Consider the following 10,232-nt stretch of genomic DNA (forward strand, 5'->3'; position numbering starts at 1 on the left):
CGTGGGGTTTGGGCAGCACGTCCCGCCCGGGGAGCAAAGCGCCCCCCCCGCCGCTGCCCTGCCGCCCCTCCCAGGCTGAGGTGCTGGAGTCGGGGAGCCAGGACGAGCCCCCCGCTCCCCTCAGGACCCCCGCCCCAGCTGGGGAACCTGCCACGAGCCGGGGACAGCGGCGTTGTCCCCATCCTCCCGGCCGTGCCCGGGCAGGACCCCAGCCCAGTTCTCCCCAGTGCTCCCCGCGCTGGCTCGCGGCGGTTTGGGCTGTTTTCTTTTGCTCTGGGCTGTTTTCTTTCATTTTTGGCTGTTTTCCTTCGCTTTGTCAACACCCTCCCCACCTCCGCCGAGCGCGGGGACGGCCTGCATGCCGCGGTGGGTTAAAGGTGGCGACGCAGTGGCCACCCTCCCTCCCGGCTCTCCCAGTTCCCCCAGTTGGATCCCCCGGCTCTCCGACCAGCTCCTCGGACTCAGCTTTGCCTCCTGAACCGGAACAGCCCCGGCCATTTCCACCCCCTCGCACATCTGTTGGGGATCAACGCCACTCTGATGAGCGCTGGAGGCTCGGGGGTCCCTCGGTGGCCGCACAGAGCCCCGCACTGTCACCGGGGCTCTGCGCCTTCAAACATTTACCATCACCTTGACCTGGCCTCCCACAGAAATAAAGTTCTGGACACGCAAATATCGGACGATTGCTCCCACACCGGAAGCGCCGGCTCCAAAAGCTCTTGCTGCTCCTCACCGGTTCCTGTCACCGCATCTATGGCACCGCAGACATTGGGGCTCTGGGCTTTCCCAGACGATCAGCACTCCGACGTTTATCATCACCTCGACCCGACCGCCCACAGAATAAAAATCCTAAAAATCATAGAATAGGGTTGGAAGGGACCTTCGAAGGTCAGCCAGTCCAACCCCCCGCAAGGAGCAGGGACATCTTCGACCAGAGCCTCATCCAAATTGGCCTAGAACGTTTCCAGGGATGGGGCATCGCAGAAGGGTCCCCAGGGGGGTACACAGGATCCCAAAGGGAGTATGTCTATCCCAAAGGGGGATTAGGGCTCCCGGGGTGTACGTGGGGTTCCAAAGAGGGAGATAAGGGCTCACGAGTGTGGGAGCACTTGTGCCACTTTGCGATGTGTGTGTATATATTTATATTTATCAAGGAGAGGAAAAAAAAAGGTGAGGAAAAATTGGAAGGTTTAGGAACCGCGCATAATGTCAATGGTTTGGCCTGAGGCGTGGAGAATCCTCGTTCGCGCTAGAACAGAGTCTCAGCTGGGCTGGAGGGGAATCTCTGCTCCTCCGTGGGGTCCTCCACGGGCTGCGGGGGGTTCTCTGCTCCTCCGTGGGCTGCAGGGGGCTGCAGGGGGGTCTCTGCTCCTCCGTGGGGGCCTCCCTGGGCTGTGGGGGGATCTCTGCTCCTCCCCGGGCTGCGGGGGGATCTCTGCTGCTCCGCGGGGTCCTCCCCGGGCTGCAGGGGGATCTCTGCTCCTCCGTGGGGTCCTCCCCGGGCTGCAGGGGGATCTCTGCTCCTCCGTGGGGTCCTCCCCGGGCTGCGGGGGGATCTCTGCCAGGAGCAGCATCGCTACTCCCCCTCCAGCCACTCCTCTCACAAGAAACCCTTCACTGTCAGGGCCGATGAACATCAGAAGCCATGCGATCGAGAAATGAGGGACTCTGTAACAGAGAAGGAACGCAAGATCGAGGACATCTGGTGGTGGAAAAGGATAAGGGACAGCTAGTGGTGGTTAGAGGGTCAGTGGGTATAAAAGCTCGGAAATGGCAACAAGAGGTGGCTCTCTGCCTAGCATGCAGTAGGGTTTGAGATTATGCTCTAGTAACTGGATGGTGCTCCAACATCTACACACCAACACTCCACAACGGGCTGGCAGACACCTCTCAGGTTCTCTCACATCTCCTCTCCGCTTCTTCAGCCGATTCGGGCCCAGATGCCGCCCAGAGGGTGAGGGCTGCAAGGCTTGCGCCTTCTTCACATCTTTTTTCTTATAGAAGCTACCACCACACCCGTCCTGTCACCAGAACACACCTCCACAGCCTCCCAGTAGGAAAGCCCGGAGCCCCAGCGTCCGTGGTGCCGTAGATGCGGTGGCAGGAACCGGTGAGGAGCAGCACGAGCTTTCGGAGCCGGCGCTTCTGGTGTGGGAGCAATCATCTGACGTTTGTGATTTTGAAGGTTTTTTTTCTCACGGGGCGGCCCACACCAGAAGCGCCGGCGCTGAAAGCTCTTCCTCCTCCTCGCAGCTCGCCAGACAGGTTATTGCTGGGTGGTTTTAATCCTTTTTCCGAAGCATTGCTCTGTGCTGACCTCTCCTGGCTGAAGACATCTCTTTTCGCAGGGCGGAGATCTCCGTAATACCCACAGCTCCAGCTCGGCCCTTGGAAGAGGATAAAACCATCGAATCTTCAGCAAAAGCACCCACCAGAGAAGAGCTGATGGGCCAAGACCTTCATGAAACAAAGGAAATAAAATATTTTGACTTAACGTAAAGATACAAACTGGGAGGGTACTGGGGGCATATCAGGGGGGTCCTCACAGGTAAGGGGTGGATGTCAGTTGGGGGGCATCTTGGGTGATTGTGGCTCAAAGTAGGGTCTGTGGGGCGGGGAAGGGGGGGTGTCTGTGGGGCAAGGGAGGGCCTGTGCGGGGGAGAGCTTGAGGGGGGGAAATCTGTGGGGCAAGGGAGGGTCTATGGGGGGGGATCTGTGGGGCAGAGGAGGGGGATCTGTGGAGGGGAGAGCTGTGGACTCTGTGGAGCGGGGAAGAGGGGGGTGTCTGTGGGGCAAGGGAGGGCCTGTGGCGGGGAGAGCTTGGGGGGGGGGAAATCTGTGGGGCAAGGGAGGGTCTATGGGGGGGGATCTGTGGGGCAGAGGAGGGGGATCTGTGGAGGGGAGAGCTGTGGACTCTGTGGAGCGGGGAAGAGGGGGGTGTCTGTGGGGCAAGGGAGAGCCTGTGGCGGGGAGAGCTTGGGGGGGGGAAATCTGTGGGGCAAGGGAGGGTCTATGGGGGGGGATCTGTGGGGCAGAGGAGGGGGATCTGTGGAGGGGAGAGCTGTGGACTCTGTGGAGCGGGGAAGAGGGGGGTGTCTGTGGGGCAAGGGAGAGCCTGTGGAGGGGAGAGCTTGGGGGGGGGGAATCTGTGGGGCAAGGGAGGGTCTATGGGGGGGGATCTGTGGAGGGGAGAGCTGTGGGCTCTGTGCGGCAGGGAAGGGCAGGGGGGTGTCTGTGGGGCAAGGGAGGGCCTGTGGGGGGGAGAGCTGGGGGGGGAAATCTGTGGGGCAGAGGAGGGCCTGTGGGGGGGGATCTGTGGGGCGGGGGGGGGAATCTGTGGGGCAGAGGAGGGCCTGTGGAGAGGTGGGGTGTGGCAGAGGGGTGGGTCATGGTGGTTCTGGGGCTCAATGAGGGGATTCTGGAACAGGGGCAGGTTCACGGAGGGTCCCTGGGGGGGGTCAAAGAGGTCCTGGAGGGGAGGGGGTGTCTTGGGAGTGGGCTTTGTGGGGCCATGGGGGCCCAGGCTGCTGAAGCTCTGGGGGGTCCCTGAGCTGGGGGCAGCACTGGTATCTGGGCCCTGGGTCTCCTCCGGTTAGTGGTTAGTGAAACAGGGGGGGGTTCTTTGGTCTGGGGGGTTCTCTGGTTTGGGGGGAGCCCTCTGGGCCACGTAGGGGCAGCCTGGCGTGCAGCCTGCGGCCGGGGGATCTGAGGGGGAAGGAGGGGTCTCCCCCACTCTGCCATCTCCTGTGTCGCTGTTGCTGCCGCGTCCGCGGCCGTTCATGTCTTGGCGCACGTGAAGGCCTGCATCGTCTCGTTTGCTTGTCCCGTTTGCGTTCTCTTTGCAATAAAATCCTCAGCGACACTCCACTTCCTTTTTGCTTCTAGATGGGGCTCCCGATTCCCGCTGCGTTTGCCCTGCTCTGTGTGGCCCGCTGCGAGGAAGGGGCCAGGCTCATCTCCAAATCGCTCTTCAGCGCCTGCGCCCTGCGCATCTCGACTCTGCGGCGCAACATCAACGCCGCTGGCTCCAGGTGAGCCTCGTCCAGACGCTCCCCAGGAGCAAACCGTGCGCGCGCGCAGGGTCTGAGACTGTTCCAAGGCTCCGCGGCGTGCTGTTATCTTCGCTCCACCTACGCCTGAGCTGGCCCCCAGCGCTCGAAGGTCCAGCCCTGCCGTTCGCCTTTTCTTTCCCCGTCCCTTTGTCCCTGCTTTCGCTGTTTCCTGCTTTCGCCTCTGGCCGCGCGGGGCAGTTCCTCGTGTTTCGTCTCGTGACGTTCCCCTCCCCGTGCACGCAGATGCTCTTTCTCGGCTCTGTGAGCTTTTCTGACATTCAGTTTCCTGACTTTTTTCAGCTTCTCCTTCCGTTTTCTACAGCCTCCTTCTTGTCTTGCTGCCTTTTTGTGTTCCAAAAGTCAGTTCTTCCAGCTGGTAATCGTCAGCACGGAGCCGCCTCCCCTCCAAACACTCCTTCTTCCCCCTAAGCACCCTGCGGCTCTGCTGGCCTCGTTCCTCGCCGCTGAGGTTCCGGCCTGCCGGCCCCCGCGCAGGCCGTTCCCGGGAAGGGGGAGCAGCCAGATCCGCCTCGGACGGCTCTGGATGTCTGTGACCGCAGCGGTCTGGGATCTGTGGTCAGGACTGACTTTGCCACCTGATTGATTCTCTTCTTTACCCATCTCCTCCTTTCCTTCCTCCAATCAAATGCAACTGTTTTCCTCAAATTTCAGGTCTCCGAGTGAGCGATGTGTCCCACACCGCGGTTCTGCGGCCTCTCGAAGCTGGTGGCTTCGTCACCTCTGCTGCCGTCTCCTGCCTGGCACAGGAGGGCGGACAGGCGATGGCGAGTGATTTAATTTGACTTTTCCTGCGGTTGTAGCCGGTGCTGGACATCAGATACAGCTGACTGCGCTCTCTGAGCTCGTTAGGAGCGTGTCCCCGCGCTCTCGTACCGCGCATACTCTGCTGCAAGAGGGAAAGATGGCAAACGCTACCCTCCTCTTCCTCATTTTTAGGCTGGCTTGGTGAGTGGTCGTGGACAGGGAGGAGCCCTGGCTCAGTGTGAGTTTGTCAGGTCCTTGCCCCGCTTCGTAAGTATTTTTTCGATTAATAATTGAAATTATGCTGCAGCGATCGTCCGAGGCAGCACAATGTTTGTGGCGCGTGGGCGTTGCGCTACAGTCACCTGGAAAACTCCAGCGTGGGTTGTAACTGACCTGTGCCGGTTGTCCGAAGGAAAATATCACGGGAAGAGCGCAAGATTTGCTCGGAATTCTTTCTGTTCCGCCTTCCGGCTGGGCTGGGTGACTTTCGGGGCGATGACGCTGCCCTCCATCGGGATGCCGCCGCTGTGGCGGCTCAGCAGTGGAAAGCGTGACGCCCCCAGGACCGGACGGAAGCGAGCAAAGCCGAATGCCACCGGCACCCCAGAGCTTAGGGGAGAGCAAAGGTCAGCCCGCCCCAGAGCAGCAGGTGTGTTTGGATCAGCAACAGTCTGCAGAGGTGCTGCCTGCGCCCCGCTCCGCTCCTTTTGCCTTCTCCTTGAGAAGAAAATTAAAAAAAACCAACCCACCGCAAAGCCCCCAGCCGAGCCGCTTTCTCTGCGTATTTGGAGCAGAGCCCCCTCACTCCGCTGCAGACTGGCGAAGCTGCAACACGAACGCGTTAACGCCCAGCGGAGCCCTTTTTCACGGGGGTGCAGCTCCACAGCGTTTCTGGCTTCCGCGCTGCCTCCCAGCTTCCGTTCGGCCGAGCGGGCCCCTGCCTGCCGCGCTCTTCTCGAACACTGTAAATCCTGGGGGGTCCCCCCCCTCCTCCAGGGGCTGCCCACCTTGCCCTGGCACCTGCGGGACGGGGCTCCACTTCTGACAGCGGGTCCCTTTTTGCTAGGCGCGGCACGGGGAGCCCCGTTGTGTTTCAGCGAGCAGCTAATTGCGCGCATCTGGTTGTTTCGGGGTATTTTTTTGTGTTTTTCTCTCCCCTCTGGCTGCTCTGTTGAGGAACTGGAGGCTCTATAATAAAACAAACACCGCAAACGAGCCTGCTTTTCTTTTACTAGGAGATCCTGGAGGCACCTGGCTGCCTCCAGAAACAGCTGAAGGGCATGGAGACCGGAAAATAAAATCGGTACAGTACGCCACCAGTAAAATAAACGGAAGAGGGTGAGCCTGTGGGGAGCAGCAAGCGTTTTGCCAGGTTCATTCCGCTGTTCTCCGAGGAGCTGGTACCTCGCACCAGCTTTCCCGACCAGTATAAGGTTTCCCTTCACCACCATAAATAAATCATAGCGCGGCTGTGTGTCGGACATGGATTTGCGCTTTTCTTCCGCAGGAGGTGGCTGCGCAGCAAAGGCTCGGGTCAAGGAACCCGCGCCTGGCGAGAGGTGCTTGATTTCTGCCCCGAGATTTGGGCAGGGGCTGCGTGGTGGTGCGGGGCTCCTGTGGCACCGTACGGCCCGCTCTGGCCGCGCGTCGGAGCCCGCGCGGCGGCGGCGGCAGCCGAGAATTTCGTGTTGGCGGATAGAAATCCCGCGCTGTGCCGGAGCGAACACTGTGCCTTTGTTACCAGAACAATGTTTCCAAGCCGGGATTCCTCACCCCCTCGCCCCAACCTTCGCTGCCACCGGTTGCACCCTTTGTTTCGCCTGGCGAGCGTCGCAAGCGGCAGGATTAGGGAGACGGGCGCTGTTTGATGCTCGGGAAACTCTCTCTGGAGGGCGCGGGGGCTTTGCGCGGACAGGTCTGACCCGGCTCGGATGTGCCGGGCGGCGGAAGTTTCCTCGCCAGGCTGAGAGGTAAGGCTGCTCCCGCTGCAAAAAGGTTCCCAAAATGGTGAGGGTACCCGGCGGCTGTATGGCAGCGCGCTGCTTTGGGCTTTGGAGGGCAGGTTGGGGAGGTTTCCGTGGGAGGCCGGGGTGAGGAGCAGCTCTAGCTCGCTGAATACTGGTTGTGGACGCGCCTGGTGCTGGTGTTTAATGGTTGAGCTTCGGCGCCGGAGCTGTGGACCGGCCCCATTGCGTTTACCAGGATGGGAGCCTGGGTCCTCGTGTGCCCCAGTGCCCTGGTGAAGAAGGGCCAGGTCCAGAAAACTTTTGGAAATATTCGTAGCGTTTTGGCTCCCGGTTTTCAAGCACCCGAGGCTCCGCAGGCGAGGGGGGACCCGAGACCCCAAAGTGGCTGCTGAGCTCCTGTGCAGCCCCAAAACCATCCCGTGAGCCGGGGATCCCAAGGACAGCAGTCCGGCTGAAATCCTGATGGTTTCAGGAAAAAAAAAAACAACTCTGGAGGTTGTTCTGCAGCCCGGCCGCTGCAGTTTGCCTCCCCGCGGGGCAGGGCTGGGCACAAGCGAGCCGTGCCAGCTCTGGACCTGGGTGCTGCAGGTAGGCGTCACCTCCTGGCACCGCGCTGCCGAAAGCTGCGCAAAGGTCCCGGGTGCCACCTGTTTATTTAAAACAGACGCGTTCCTCGCAGGCTGGGTCTTCAGCCTGGGGAATATCGAGCGGAGAGACGGTGCCAAGGGGCAGCCTGACTCCGGGCTGGGGGACCGGGGACGCACCTGCAGCGGCACAGCCCGCCATTTATTTATTTTCCTTTATTTTTTCCGCTGAACAGGCACTTCGTGTGACAGCGGCGCTGGGCCACCTCGAACAGAGGCGGCCGGAGCTTTTCAAAAACCCCCAGGCCGCTTCTGGCAGATGGGGATGAAACGCGCGGGGACGTTTATCGCTCGCAGGTGCCTGTCGCGCGGCGACGGTTTGCTCCGTCCGCGGCCACTGCATTTCGTGGTGGTTTTTCCCAGGAAATGAAATCCCCGCTGCATCCGGATGTGCTAGGTTTATCCAAGGTGCGTAAGCCCTTCCGGCATCGCCCGGCGGCTCGCCGCGCTTGGGGGGTCCTGCGCGAAGGGTTCACGTGGAGCTGGTGCGGAAGGGGGGCTCAGCCCCGCGGCGGCGGGGAGCGGAGAGGGGTCAGATGGCGCCGTGTGGGCGGGCATGACGCTGCCGGGAGCCCTGAGTCACCTCCGCTTATCGCGGGTTGTGGGTGCCGTGTTCCGCGCCCTCACCGGCTCCCCGCGCCCAAAGCTCTGCCCCGAGCCGCCAGCGAGTTGTGTGGGGTTGGAAAAGTGGGGAAACTGAGGCATGCAGCCTTCCCAGACGGAAATGGGAGGGTCGCTGTGTGCATGCAGAGCCGCAGCTGAGGGGCAAGGGAGGAGGGAAAGGGGGAGCGAGGCTGAATTTGGGGTGGCCCCGTGGGAGCGGGAGCGCGAGTCCGTCCGACCGGCAGCGCAGGGGATCTGCGTGACACGGGGCAAAGGGTTAACAGGGAAAAGGATTTGCCAAGTGGTTCCTGGTTTGTTTGGGGTGGAAGAGGGGGGAGGAGGAGAGCACCCAGCCGTGGGGTAGGGCTGGGGCATCGCTGTCCGGACCGGGGTCCCACGGGGCCCCAGGTGGGTCCCTGGCAGCGCGGGGGTGACCGACCCCGCTCGTGGGTGCTGCAGTGTCCGTCTCACCCGCTGCCCACCGCTTTGTCCCAACCCAGCCGCTCGCCAGCACCTTCCCTGCCCTTTGCCCCATGCGATGGTGGCTCCGTGGGACCGCGGGGACGGGCTGCGTGGGTCCCCTCTCCCACGCTCCCTGGTGCTGATGGGGTTTGACCCCAAGGTCATTTCGGGACCCGCTCGTCCCTCTGGTCCTCAGTTTCCCCGTCCGGCTGCGGCGGCCGGCACGAGCATCCTCCGGCCGCCTAGAAAGCAGAGCAGGTGGTGGAGCTGGAGATCCTGTCCCCACCCCTATCCACACACTCCTGTGATGAGCGTTGGCCGTTCTCAGCACAGAGCAGAGGGGCTGGGTGGGGGCATCTCCCCCCAAGTCCGTGTCCCCTGGCCAGGCCGAGCCGTTGTGCCGCAGTCCCTGCTCCCATCGGTGAGCGCAGCTCGGGAGTAACAGGATCCCCGGCCTCCTCACCGACGTTTTGCGGGGATTGAAATACAAACGTGGACCTTAAGGCCGGCTCGGTGCTGGCCTCCTGCCCGGAGAAGCCCACCTCTCACCGATGCATTTGGGGGGGGGGTCACAATTCATTTTTGGGGGATGTGGCTGCAGGATCCCATCCCCACTCAGGAGGCTGGGTTTGCACCGGGAAGCTCCTGGCCATCCGGGTTGTTCTTCTGGGCGCTGACACCTGTGGGAGTGCGGGAGCCCACAAATCAGCGGGCCGCCTCGCGTGCCTTTGCGCGGAGCTGCGCTTATCGGTGACGGAAGTGCCGCCGCGCCACGGACGCTGGCTTTGCCGTAAATACCGGGGGGGTAAATAAATGGCAAAGCCGCTCGCCGCTTCTGGTCCGGTCCCGGGCAGATGTGGAGGAAAGCGGGATTTTTTTTTTTTTTAAAAATCAGCTGATTGGGTCGGGAATGTAAAAACAGGAAAGCAGTGAGCTCATCCCATTTCCCTCCTTGTCCCAAGCTGGGTTGGCTGGGGGGGGGCAGAGCTGCCCGGGGGGCTCGGGCGCAGCGGGGTGAGTCGGGGCCGGGCAGCGCCAAGGGAAGGATGTGCCAGGCCCGGGCACCGGTGGGATTTGGGGATTGTGAGCGGCGTGGGCTGGAGCACGGGGCTGGACGTTGGGGTCGGGGTTTTGCAGCCCTGGCTCCGTCCTGCTGAGGGCAGCGGGAGGCCAGATTTTTGTTTAGGGTGGAGGGGGGAAGCGTGGTCCAGGCTGGAGATGGAGGGAGCGGGCACCATGGGGGGACGGGTTTGGGGGGCTGAAAGCTGCACCCCACAGTGACCTTTTGTGGTCGCTTGAGGCCAGCAGCCCACGTGTCCTGGGGTGCCGGGGTGCTCAGGGGGTGTCGGGATCCTTGGGGGCTTCCCCAGCCCGGTGTGGCCATTTCGGGGGGGGGGGTGGGGCATGGCCACGGTAAAACCTCCCCAGGTCTCATCCTGCTGCCATGCTGGGACTGGGACATACAGGGGCCACCAGACGAAGTCCAGGTCCCCCTCCCCGGCGAAGCAACTGGAGCGTTCCTCTCCCGAGGGATGGCCACTCCGGGTGGGGGGATGCGTCACCCCCCAAGGAGGTGGAAATTTGGGGGTTTTGTGGCTGAGTGGACTGGCGGCATCCTTGTGGGGTCCCCCTGGGGAGACGGGACCCCATCGCCGCTCAGCCCCCACCCAAACCGCCGAAGAGCCGCTCCGGTCCCAGCCAAATTCCTGGGCGCTTAATGAGTAACCGGCTGCGGGGCG

This window comes from Chlamydotis macqueenii, chromosome 28 (assembly GCF_036417535.1).
Source record: "Chlamydotis macqueenii isolate bChlMac1 chromosome 28, bChlMac1.mat, whole genome shotgun sequence".
Lineage (NCBI taxonomy): Eukaryota > Metazoa > Chordata > Aves > Otidiformes > Otididae > Chlamydotis > Chlamydotis macqueenii.